Source organism: Amblyraja radiata, chromosome 12 (assembly GCF_010909765.2).
Source record: "Amblyraja radiata isolate CabotCenter1 chromosome 12, sAmbRad1.1.pri, whole genome shotgun sequence".
In the NCBI taxonomy this organism is placed as follows: domain Eukaryota; kingdom Metazoa; phylum Chordata; class Chondrichthyes; order Rajiformes; family Rajidae; genus Amblyraja; species Amblyraja radiata.
Genome location: NC_045967.1, coordinates 49,541,670 through 49,555,321, shown reverse-complemented (window position 1 = coordinate 49,555,321; position 13,652 = coordinate 49,541,670). Strand labels below are relative to the sequence as shown.

Genomic DNA, 13,652 nt, shown 5'->3' with positions numbered 1-13,652 from the left:
ACTTGTAAGATCAAGTTGTTTTAGACCTACTGCTCTGACTAAACCCAATGATTCAATGACACTATATCATCACATGTAGCACAACAAAATGTGTCCAATACTCAAAGAGTTGCCACGTTTCTGGTGCCGACAAAGTAATGGGCCTCTCCCACTTAAGCAATTTTTTGGACGACTACAGGCGACTGCCGCAAAATTTTCAACATGTTGAAAATTTTTCGGGGGCAGTGGCGACAATTTTGCTGTCGTAGGTTGTCGTAGAGGTTGTCGTAGGTTGGCCCCAGGTGAATTCCATTAAAACTGGTTCCTGGCAGTTGCCTAAAAAGTTGTCTGAGTTGGACAGGCCCATTACAAAGTACTCATTAGAGTCATGTTGATCCGTCTTCATTCTTGGAGTGCTCCCCCACCTGGATCTCTCTTAGTTCTTGGCAGTCCCTTTCATATTTGATTCTGTCAGTTTTATTTCAACTCTCGTGACCGATATGTTTTCTCACCACTTTGTCAATATGCTATTGATAACTGATAGGACTGGGGCAACAGTCTTGGAGCCTCCCCAGCTCCAGTGTCGGAGGTTCAATCCCAGCTTTGGGTGTGCTCTTTGTGGATTCCATTCATTCTCTCCACAACCATAGGGCTCCCATTGGGTACTCTGGTTTCCTCCCATACCCTAAAGGGCCTGTCCCACTTACGTGTCCTTGGCACGCAAATTACGCGACCTCGTGGTCGAGTTGAGCCGCGATGGTTCCCCGAAGATCGGCGCGATTACATGCGTACGCACAGCGGTCTGGAGCACGTGCTTCTGCTGCTGTTGGAGGTGAGACGTTGCGTCGCGCCAGTGTCTTGAGCCTGTTCCACTTTGGCCGTCAGTTCCGCGACAGGCCGTTGGCGCGCGAAGATTTCGTTCACTACAATAATTTCAGAGTCCCGTGCGATGTCGCGCTCAACTACATTCCCTTCCGCGTTCTTCTGTGGGACCGGCCCCGCGCGGCCATATGATGCCCGTGTGCCTCAATGCAATCACGAGGTTGCGTAATTTGCGTGCTAAGGACACACAAGTGGGACAGGCCCTTAACGAATTACTCAGAGATTAACTGTAAATTACAATTGAGCATTGAGCAATTGATGGGGCATCAAAGGGAACCTGCTGCTTCTGTGGAAGTCCATTAGTTCTAGGAGCCGAATGAAGCCATCAAGTCTACTCCGCCATTCAATCATGCTGATCTATCTTTCCCTCACCCCCATTCTCCTGCCTTTGCCCCATAACCACCCGTACTAATCAAGAAAAGGGTAGTTAGGGGGAAATAAGTAGGGTGAGGGGATAGATGGGTTGCACTGACATGACTCGAACTGGCTGAGATACCATCAATACCACCTTCTGTGTGGCAATTAGTATGTAGGTTTTAAGGGTGTTCGCATGGACATCAACATTTTTCAGCTCGTTTATGCCTTTTTGTTTATGTTCAAACGTTCTAGGAGATGAATTAGGCCATTTGGCCCATCAAGTCTACTCCACCATTAAATCATGGTTGATCTATCTTCCCCTCTCAACCCCATTCTCCTGCCTTCTCCCCATAACCCCTGACACCCTGTTTTGTTCTTATCTCTAATTGAATTTTCAAGTTTCAAAGCGCATTCCTGAACATCTGTTGGCAATGAGCTCCAGCTTCCATGTTTCTGCCCATTTCACCGTTCCACCCATCTATTCCAGCATCTGATGGCCATGCATCTACATAAAGGCAGGAGAACGGGGTTGGGAGGGAGAGATGGATCAGCCATGATTGAAAGGCGGGCTAGACTTGATGGGCCAAATAGCCTAATTCTACTCCCATTCCTCATGACCTTATGTCAAACCGTAAGTGCTGCTTTCTATATTCTATATTATTGGTCCATGGAAATAATATGACGGTAATATTTGATGCTAAAAACTGATCACTGGTGAATGCCTTTGCAAGCTCAGCACATTTACCCAACATTTGTATGGTACACCGCTTTCGCAGAATGATTTCTGGCAGCTCATTACTGAAGCTGTTCACTTTTTAGCTTCTATTTTTGGCTCCAACAAGAAAGGCCTGTGACTGGTTTGATCACATCCTTCCTGAAGACCAGCTGGAAGCACCGCGTGGTGGAACGCATCCTTAACAAGGATGGGGAAATAGTAATTTAGGAATATTTGTTTTACTTAGAAACATAGAAAGGAATAGGCTATTCGGCCCTTCGAGCCAGCACCGCCATTCAATATGATAATCTAGAATCAGTACCCCGTTCCTGCTTTCTCCCCATATCCCTTGATTCCGTTAGCCCCAAGAGCAATATCTAATGGGCATGTCCACCTGTACGAGTTCACCCAAGAGCTCTCCCGAGTTTAAAAAATGAAGCACGTAGAATGTACGTAGCGGGTACGTCGGAGCTCGGGACATCCCTTAGTGGCTCGCAACGCTAAAGGCCACTCAAGTACTTGGGAAACGCAGTAAGCTCAGGAAGACTCGGGAAGATTTTTCAACATGTTGAAAAATGTCCTCGAGAGCCCCGAGTACCTACGAGCGGCTATTACCGTAATTCTCCAAGTTCGAATTCGGGGAAACTCGGGAGAACTCTTGAATTAGCTCGTACAGTGGGACAGCCCCATAACTCTCTCATGAAAACATCCAGTGAATTAGCCTCCACTGCCATCTGTGGCATAGAATTCCACATATTCACAACTCTCTGGGTGAAAAAGGTTTTCCTCATCTCAATCCTAAATGGCCTACCCCTTATTCTTAAACTGTGACGGCTGGTTCTGGACTCCCCAACATCGGGAACATTTTTCACTGCATCTGGCCTGTCCAATCCCTAAAGAATTTTATATGTTTCTATAAGATATCCTCTCATCCTTCTAAATTCCAGTGAATACAAGCCCAGTCGATCATCATATGCCAGTCACGACATCCCAGCAATTAACCTGGTGAACCTATGCTGCACTCCCTCAATAGCAAGAATGTCCTTTCCTCAAATTAGGAGACCAAACCTGCACACAATACTCCAAGTGCGGTCTCACCAGGGCCCTGTACAAATGCAGTAGGACCTCCTTGCTCCTAAACTCAAATCCTCTCGCAATGAAGGCCAACATGCCATTAGCTTTCCTCACTGCCTGCTGTACCCGCATGCTTACTTTCAGTGACTGATGTACAAGCACACCCAGGTCTCGTTGCACCTCCCCTTCTCCTAATCCGACACCATTCAGATAATAATCTGCCTTCTTGTTCTTGTCACCAAAGTGGATAACCTCACATTTATCCACATTATACTGCATCTGCCATGCATCTGCCCACTCACCCAATTTATCCAATTCACCCTGCAGCCTCATAGCATCCTCCTCGTAGCTCACACTGCCACCCAGTCTTGTGTCATCCGCAAACTTGGAGATGTTGTACTATGGTGGTGGGTTTTGTTTTGAATCATTTAGTATTGTACATATTATTATTGTATATAATTGAATAAATTATTTTTGATTTAAAAAAAAAAGCTTGCTCATGCTCCTCTGGCTGAAACCAAACTAGGCCTGTCTTGTAGAGACACAAGAAACTGCAGATGCGGGAATCCTGAGCAAAACACAAAATACACAGGGATTTGACCCACTGACCTCCTCCAGCAGTCTGCATCAGTCCGGTGGATGGTTGCAATACATTAGCTGCAACCTGCTGCTTGTAAGAATGTAACCTTTGGATAGACACCAAAGGCTGGAGTAACTCATCGGGACAGGCGGCATCTCTGGAGAGAAGGAATGGGTCTAAAGAAGGGTCTCAACCCGAAACATCATCCATTCCTTCTCTGGAGATGGTGCCTGTCACACTGAGTTACTTCAGCATTTTGTGTCTAACGTTAGGGTAAATTACCAACTGAATTCCTTTCTAAGAGAGAGAGACAGAGAGGGAGAGAGAGACAGAGAGAGAGAGTCAGAGAGAGAGACAGAGAGAGAGACAGAGAGAGAGACAGAGAGAGAGACAGAGAGAGAGACAGACAGAGAGACAGACAGAGAGACAGACAGAGAGACAGACAGAGAGACAGACAGAGAGACAGACAGAGAGACAGACAGAGAGACAGACAGAGAGACAGACAGAGAGACAGACAGAGAGACAGACAGAGAGACAGACAGACAGAGAGGGAGAGACAGACAGACAGAGAGGGAGAGACAGAGAGAGAGGGAGAGACAGACAGAGAGGGAGAGACAGACAGAGAGAGAGAGGGAGAGACAGACAGAGAGAGGGAGAGGCAGACAGAGAGCGACAGAGAGCGACAGACAGAGAGACAGACAGACAGAGACAGAGAGACAGAGAGAGACTTTATATATACAACATAAAAGCATCAGTCTGAAGGTTCGTGACCTGAAATGTCTACAGTGAAACCCCTCCCTTTGCCTATGATGACCTATTACCTGCCATGCTTCACCCTATCTCTCTCCTTTTCCAGCTTTCTTCCTCCCCACTACAATCAGTCTAAAGATGAGTCTCGACCTGAAATGCCACCTCTCTATGTTCTCTTGGGCTGTTCCCTGACCCGCTGGGTTACCCGAGCACTTTGAGTCCCATTCTGCATTAACCAGCATCTGCAGTTCTTTGTTTCCCTATAAAGATAACTTTGGGGCGAGTTCATCAGACCCAATGCCTTTAAGCTTTGAAGAGGTTGTCTATTCAAAGTCACATGTATTCAAGACAAAGTCTTTTAAATATATTTTGGGAAGTTCAGAATAACAGTCACTGACCAATTCAAACCTTTGTGTAAGAAGGAACTGCTGATGCTGGTTTACAGCAAAGATAGTAAACAAAATGCTGGAGTAACTCAGCGGGTCAGGCAGCATCTCTGGAGAGAAGGAATAGGCAATGTTTCGGGGCAAGACCCTTAATCAGATGAAAGATCTCAACCTGAAACATCGCCTATTCCATTTTTACAGATATGCTGCCTGACCCACTGATTTACTCCAGCATTTTGAGTCTATCTTCAGCTCAGATTTAATCCTTAAATAAAAACTGTTTATCTGCTTAATTAATGTTGATTTCTTGTCACATGTTCAAGGACTCACTGCCAAATTACAGTTTTGGGTTCCTTTCAATGGGCACCTTAATCGGTAGCCAGAGCACATGCTGTGTATCTTAATTGGGTAGCTTTGGCTTTCTGACCTTGTATAATGTCAACCGAAATAAAATTCCATCATTGGCCATAAATTTTCCTTTTGTGGGATCAGATCCTTTGAACAAGCAGCAATGTTATATATAGAATGAAATTATTAAAAGGTCCTTCCAAAATCGAATAAAATATTAATGTACTATATTAGGCTCATACTAATGTTAGAAGACAATGCTGATTTTTTAATAGATCTGAAGAAGGGTCTCGACCCATTCATTCTCTCCAGAGATGCTGCCTGTTGAGTTGCTTCAGCATTTTGTGTCTGTCCAAGATTTATTTAGGCAATTAGAGATAGAGTTTTACAGAGTTATACAGAGGTATACATAGAGTTGTGAAAATGGCTGCAACAAGGAATTGCAGATGCTGGTTTACAAAAAAGACACAAAGTGGGTCTGGCAATATCTCTGGAGAACATGGATCGCTGACATTTTGGGTTGGGAGCCTTCTTCAGTCCAGTCTGCCTGACCCGCTAAGTTACTCCAGCACTTTGTGTCCTTTTTTTTTGTAAACCAGCATCTGCAATTCCTTGTTTCAGCCATTTTCACCCACTGGTTACTCCAGCACTTTGTTTTCTCTTCTGGAAGAAAATAGTAAGGCAGCATCTCTGAATAAAAAGGATGGGTGACCTTTTGGGTTGGGACAAATTCTTCAGACTGATTGTAGTAGGTGGGGGGGGGGGGGGGGAGAGGGGGGAGGGGGAGGGGGAGGGTGGGGGGTGGAGATGTGGAAGCAAGAAAGAAACCGGGACAAATCTGGGCCAGCAACAGGTGACCTCAGACAAGGAGGTTCCCCGATAGGCCGATTGTTACATAGAAATGATGTGTTCATCTCCATGTTCTCCAGAGATACTGCCTGACCCACTAAGTTACTCCAGTACTTTGTGCCCAATCTTTGGTACAAGCCAGCACCTGCGGTTCCTTCTTGTTACATTTATTGCAAAAACAGGTGACGGAAGGAATAAAAACAACAAGTATTGTCGAGTAAATGTGATTATTAGTCTCTGTGGTAACCAGATTAACATTGATACTGACAACAAAATCAATATGTTGATCAGAGAATCACAAGTAGTCAACTGACCAATTTCTCATCAACCCCAAGCTATCAGGTAGTGAGGATTTGGTGTTGAAAAATGGGGCTCAACCTAAACGGATTGGACAATGATCTTACAATAAACTAGGGACGAACCAATTACAGTGTGATCGTAATACATAGACAAACATAGTGTTGCTAGCTCATTATTCCCATTTTAAAAGGAAACCTTGAACCAGACTCAGTTTGACAATGCATTGTTCATGTAATACTGAGGTGATAGCAACTACCATACGATACGATAGAACTTTATTCTTCCCCGGAGGGAAAATGGTCTGCCAACAGTACAATGCACAATCAGGTACACGAAAACATGAAATTAAAATTAAATTAAAAGTGAAAAAAAAGGAATAGACAAGCGACTGTTGGATGGCTGTCGTGTGCACAGCTCCTTAACCAGAACGAACAAACAAACATTTGTTTATCCCCGGGCAGAGGATTCTAAAACTAGAGTGCCCCCCCCCCCCCCCCCCACACCGTGTCCCCAATTGTTCTCACCCGTCCCTCACAGCGCCCCCCCCCCCCCCCCCCCCCCCCAGGCTCTCCATTGTTCTCCCAACTAAGGAGTAAGTTTAGTTTAGTATAGAGATGCAGCCCTGAAACAGGCCCTTCGGCCCACCGAGTCTGTGCTGACCTGCAATCCCCACCTACTAACGTACCGACTCTGTGCAGACAACACTCGCAGTCAAGGTGGAACTCAGGTCTCCAGCGCTGTGAGGTAGCAACTGCCGCAACCACTGTGTCGCCCTCAATTATAACCAGTTACATGTCCAAGGGATATATTCTATTTGGTTTTATGATGATAAAATAACGTATCAAAATCCTGGAAAGAATATAATTAGTAAAATGATTCATAAATATTTCGACCTACTGTTATAAAGTTGGGTTAAACTGAAGTTAGTTTTACCACTGCCTCTTCAAAGTCACATTTACTGGGCTGCATTGTACTGTGTAAATAACTGATGCGATAGAACTTTAATGATATGCTCTGTGGTCTGTAACTATGTAAATTATTTATATTTTAAAATATCACCTGAACTAAAATATATTTGGAAGGTTTTAATGCAAAGTAAAAAAACAGGATAGGGCAAATCTGCATGCAATTGGCAGGATTCTTAAAAGAATAAAGAGAGGAAGCTACAAACAGTGTCAGATTGAGATGGACTTTAGATTAGTTCAGAGATACAGCGGGGAAACAGGCCCTTCGGCCCACCGAGTCCACGCTGACCAGCGATCCCCGCACACTAACACTGTCCTACACACTCTAGCGACAATTCACAATTTTTCCAAGGCAATTAATCTACAAACCTGTAGCGTGGAGTGTGGGCGCACTTGGAGAAAACCCACGTAGGTCAAGGGAGGAACGTCCAAACTACGTGCATTCCAACGAAAGATCACCCGGACACGAGACAATTTGCAGAAGCCAATTAACCTACAACCCTGCACGTCTTTGGAATGTGGGTGGAAACCGGAGCACCCGGAGTAAAACCCATGCAGGTCACAGGGAGAATGTACAAACTCCGTTCCCCATTCTTGGTTGGGGAAGAGGTGATAACAAGAGGAATACAGAGATGCGAACAATCGACTGGTAGGACAACGAGGGTGGTGTGAGAGTGGGGGGGAGGGAGGAACTTGAGCGGTGACTTGAAATCAGAGAAATCTTCGTTCATGCCACTGGGTTGCAAGCTGCCCAAGTATCTGCAATTCCTTCCTACACATTTTATCAGCCTTCACATGTATCGATTGGCTCTTGTTCAAGGGCAAACTTCTATAGCCCTGTCCCACTGTACAAGTTCATTCAAGAGCTCTCCCGAGTTTAAAAAAAAATCAAACTCGTGGTAAGCACATAGAATGAACGTAGCGGGTACGTCGGAGCTCGGGACGTCTCTTAGCGGCTCGTAACACTAACGGCAGGTGATCGGGAAACGCGGTAAGCTCAGGAAGACACGTGAAGATTTTTCAACATGTTGACAAATGTCCACGAGAGCCCCGGGTACCTACGAGCGGCCATTACCGTAAATCTCCGAGTTCGAATCAGGGCAAACTCTGGAGAACTCTTTGAATGAACTGGTAGATTGGGACAGGCCTTTAAGTTTTTAAAGGCCTCTTTTTGCATCTGATTCAGAACAGGAGTTGTGATGAGCACAATGCGGGTACAAAACCAGGTCAGAGGCTCAGAATCTTGGAGCAAGTAACACCAAGTGGCACGGTGGCGCAGCGGTAGAGCTGCTGCCTTACAGCGCTAGAGACCCAGCTTCGATCCTGTCTATGGGTGCTGCCTGTGCAAAGTTTGTACGTTCCCACAGTGACCGCGTAGGTTTTCTCCGGAATCTCCGGTTTCCTCCCACACTCCAAAGACGTACGGGTTTGTAGTTCAATTGGCTTGGTGTCATTGTAAATTGTCCCTAGTGTGCATTATTGTGTTGGTATGCGGGGATCGTTGGTCGGTGTGGACTCGGTGGGCTGAAGAACCTGTTTCCGCGCTGAATCTCTGTGCTGCTGCATTACAGTGCCAGAGACCCGGGTTCGATCGTGACGAGGGGTGCTGTCTGCAGTGAGTTTGCACATTCCCCCTGTGACCGCGTGGGTTTTCTCCGGGTGCTCCGGTTTCCTCCCACATTCCCAAGAGGTGCGAGTTTGTAGGTTAATTGGCTTCTGTAAATTACCCCTGGTGTGCAGGACGCGGAAGTGGGATAATATAGAAACATAGAAACATAGAAAATAGGTGCAGGAGTTGGCCATTCGGCCCTTCGAGCCTGCACCGCCATTCAACATGATCATGGCTGATCATCCAACTCAGTATCCTGTACCTGCCTTCTCTCCATTCCCCCTGATCCCTTTAGCCACAAGGGCCACATCTAACTCCCTCATAAATATAGCCAATGAACTGGCCTCAACTACCTTCTGTGGCAGAGAATTCCACAGATTCACCACTCTCTGTGTGAAACTACTGCCCAGTTGATCACTGGTCGGTATAGACTCGGCGGGCCGAAGGGCCTGTTTCCACTCTGTTCCCTAGCCTAAAGTAAAGTCAAAATTTGTATAGAAAGGAACTGCAGATGCTGGTTTACACTGCTGAGTTACTCCAGCATTTTGTGTCTAAGCTCAAAATATTTATTTCATTTCAAAACGAACTTTTCACTCTATTTGAAGCTATTATTTGAAGTCCTGACTAGACCAGCTGTGCAGAAGAGAGGGTTGCTTTGCTTTAAACTAGTAGTCACACTCAAGTAGGCCACATTTCCAAATCATGCCCTGGGGGTTATAAATATTTCAATAGAGAGAGTACAGAGGAGATTTACTAGAATGTTGCCTGGGTTTCAACAACTAAGTTACAGAGAAAGGTTGAATAAGTTAGGTCTTTATTCTCTGGAGCGCAGAAGGTTAAGGGGGGACTTGATAGAGGTCTTTAAAATGATGAGAGGGGTAGACAGAGTTGAAGTGGACAAGCTTTTCCCTTTGAGAATAGGGAAGATTCAAACAAGAGGACATGACTTGAGAATTAAGGGACAGAAGTTTAGGGGTAACATGAGGGGGAACTTCTTTACTCAGAGAGTGGTAGCGGTGTGGAATGAGCTTCCAGTGGAAGTGGTGGAGGCAGGTTCATTGGTATCATTTAAAAATAAATTGGATAGGCATATGGATGAGAAGGGAATGGACAGTTATGGTATGAGTGCAGGCAGGTGGGACTAAGGGAAAATAATTGTTCGGCATGGACTTGTAGGGCCGAGATGGCCTGTTTCCGTGCTGTAATTGTTATATGGTTATATGGTTAATAGCTATGTAATCAGTTTCAAATAAAATGCTCATAAAACTCACACTTTGTAATGCATTGAATGTACAAGTTCTGAAAGCATTATAATTACCATAATTTTAAAAAAGTATTAGAAGGCGGCACGGTGGCGCAGCAGTAGAGTTGCTGCCTCACAGCGTCAGTGACCCTGGTTCGATCCTGACCACGGGCGCTGTCTGTACGTTCTCCCAGTAACCTGGGTGGGTTTTCTCCGGGTGCTCTGGTTTCCTCCCACACTTCAAAGGCATACAAGTTTGTAGATTAATTGGCTCGGTATAAATGTAAATTGTCTCTGGTGTGTGTTGGATAGAAACATAGAAACTAAGTGCAGGATGAGGCCATTTGGCCCTTCGATCCAGCACCGCCATTCAACCAAAATCAGTACCCCAGTCCTGCCATCCCGGGAATTAACCTGGTCAACCTAGGCTGCACTCCCTCAATTGCAATAATGTCCTTCCTCAAATTAGGAGACCAAAATTGCACACAATATTCCAGGTGCGTTCTCACCAGGGCCCTGTACAACTGCTGTAAGACCTCCTTGCTCTTAAACTCAAATCCTCTCGCAATGAAGGCCAACATGCCATGCCATTTACTGTCTGCTGTACCTGCATGCTTACTTTCAATGACTGATGTACAAGCACACCTAGGTCTCATTGCATCTCCCCTTGACACCATTCAGATAATAATCTGTTTTCCTGTTCTTGCCACCAAAGTGGATAACCTCACATTTCTTCACATTATACTGTATTTGTCATGCATCTGCCCACTCACCCAGCCTGTTCAAGTCACCCTGCAGCCTCATGGCATCCTCATCGCAGCTCACACTGCCACCCAGCTTTGTGTCATCTGCAAACTTGGAGATGTCACATTTAATTTACATAGACTTAGTTCCTCCCACACTGTTGAGTGCATTGGGCAGCAAGCTTTCGCCATTCTGTTCGGTTATGAGCAATGTCTTCCACCCTCGATAGGCTTGCGTCCCAAGCTTCCAAATCCTTCTGGAATGCGCACCTCCACGTGAGTTTTGGTCGGTCTCTTTTCCTTCTTCCGCATGTCATTGCGATCTTAGTTGCACGTTCTGGTGACATTCTGGGTAAATGTCCTAATAATTTCATCCTGCGTCCCTCTATGTCTTGGCTGAGAGGCTTTGTTGCAGTTTCCCGGTAGATCTCCTCGTTTGTGATGTGGTCTCTGTAGCTAGTCTTCAGGATCTTCCTCAAGCAACTTTGTAGGAATGCATCCAATTTATTTTTCCTCTTCACATTGATTTTCCATGTCTCACTGGCATAGAGGGCTGTAGGGAGGACTACGTACTGGAAGAGCTTGACTTTTAGCATCTTGGATATCCCGCCACTAGACCATATTGGCTGCATTCGTCTGAAGACTGATTCGGGAGTTGATGTTGACCTCTACCTCCATCTACTGTCAACGTGCTGCCAAGATAGGAAAAGCTTGTGGCATTTTCCACAAGTTCCCCATTGATTATCAGTTGGTCAATTGGCTGCTGGTCTCCAGTCTGCATGGTCTTAGTCTTCTGGCAGCTGATCTTTAATCCAACCTTTGATGCATGCTCCTCCAGTTGTCATCTCGTGAAGGGTGTGTCGGCTAGTGGTGCAATGTCATCGGCAAAATAGACAATAGGTGCAGGACAAGGCCATTCGGCCCTTCGAGCCAGCACCGCCATTCAATGTGATCATGGCTGATCATCCCCAATCACGGGGATGATTAGGTCTGTTCTCCACGGTATTCCATAGTTCATTGTCTTCCGCATTATATAGTCGATCGTGACAATAAACAGTAAGGGGGACAGAAGGCAACCTTGTCTATCCCTGTGACAATGTCAAAGAATTCTGTGTTTCCTGAATCAACCTTGAAGCAGCAACTGGATCCCTCGTAAGGATTCTTGAAGTTTATGGAAGCCTCTGGGATGCCATACACTGTATTTCCCTCATCTAAATCGTTAATATATATTGTAAATAACTGGGGTCCCAGCACCGAGCCTTGCGGCACCCCACTAGTCACTGCCTGCCATTCTGAAAGGGACCCGTTACTTCCTACTCTTTGCTTGCTGTGTGCCAACCAGTTCTCTATCCATGTCAATACCCTACCCCCAATACCACATGCTGCAATCTTGCACACTAACCTCTTGTGTGGGACCTTGTCAAAGTCTTCCTGAAAGTCCAGATACACCACATCCACTGGCTCTCCCCTATCCATTCTGCTTGTTACATGCTCAAAAAAATTCCAAAAGATTAGTCAAGCATGATTTCCCCTTCATAAATCCATGCTGACTTTGACCGATCCCATCACTGCTTTCCAAATGTCCTGCTATAACATCTTTAATTAATCATTAATAATTAAAGACACCTTTAATAATCGACTCCAGCAACTTCCCCACTACCGATGTAAGGCTAACTGGTCTATAATTCCCCGTTTTCTCTCTCCCTCCTTTCTTAAAAAGTGGAGTTACAATGGCTATCCTCCAGTCCACAGGAACTGATCCAGAGTCGAGAGAACATTGGAAAATGATCACCTATGCATCCACGATTTCTAGGGCCACCTTTTTGAGTACTCTGGGATGCAGACCATCAGGCCGCTGGACAAAGCAGACTCAGTGGGCCGAAGGGACTGTTTCCGTGCTGTACCTCTAAAGCTAAAACTGAAAACAAGTAGATAGACACAAAAAGCTGGAGTAACTCAGTGGGGCAGGCAGCATCTCTGGTGAGAAGGAATGGGTGACGTTTCGGGTCGAGACTCTTCTTCAAACCCGAAACGTCACCTATTCCTTTTCTTCAGAGATGCTGCCTGAGTTACCCCAGCTTGTGGTGTCTATCTTCGGTTTAAACCGGCATCTGCAATTCCTTCCTACACTAAAAAGTAATAACTCATATTGTTTGCAATAATATCTGAGCAAGTGATAGGCTGGATAGACTCGGCTTGTACTCACTAGAATTTAGAAGATTGAGGAGGGAATCTTATAGAAACTTACAACATTCTTAAGGGGTTGGACAGGCTAGATGCAGGAAGATTGTTCCCGATGTTGGGGAATTCCAGAACGAGGGGTCACAGTTTAAGGGTAAGGGGGAAAACTTTTAGGACCGAGATGAGAAAAACATTGTTTACACAGAGAGTGGTGAATCTCTGGAATTCTCTGCCACAGAAGGTAGTTGAGGCCAGTTCATTGGCTATATTTAAGAGGGAGTTGAATGTGGTCCTTGTAGCTAAAGGTATCGGGGGTATGGAGAGAAGGCAGGTACAGGATACTGAGTTGGATGATCAGCCATGATATTGAATGGCGGTGCAGGCTCGAAGGGCCGAATGGCCTACTCCTGCACCTGTTTTCTATGTTTCTATAGTGAGTGGCCTAGTTCTCTGTAGTTTCACCGTGAATAGTTACGCTTACTTCTTTGCAGTTAGCCCCTGCTTCTCATTGATGTAGGCTGAAGTCTATCTGTTTGTCTGACTGCTTTGGCGGTACTGATGTGTCTGTGAGCATCGTCTCATTTGACAGCTCACCTAGTGAGCTCAATTTTATTCCTTTAAAACGTACACTGGAGATAAGCAATTGGATTCTGGAGACAAGCTCTTAAGATTCAGTGTTCTCGTAAGCGCA

At 45.5% G+C, this 13,652-nt stretch overlaps 1 protein-coding gene across 2 annotated transcripts in view; it reads right to left on the bottom strand.

Moving 5' to 3' along the window:
- The window catches only part of tenm1 (teneurin transmembrane protein 1), an 824,829-nt gene that overhangs the window by 516,605 nt on the left and 294,572 nt on the right, over positions 1 to 13,652 (bottom strand). The window lies entirely within an intron of this gene.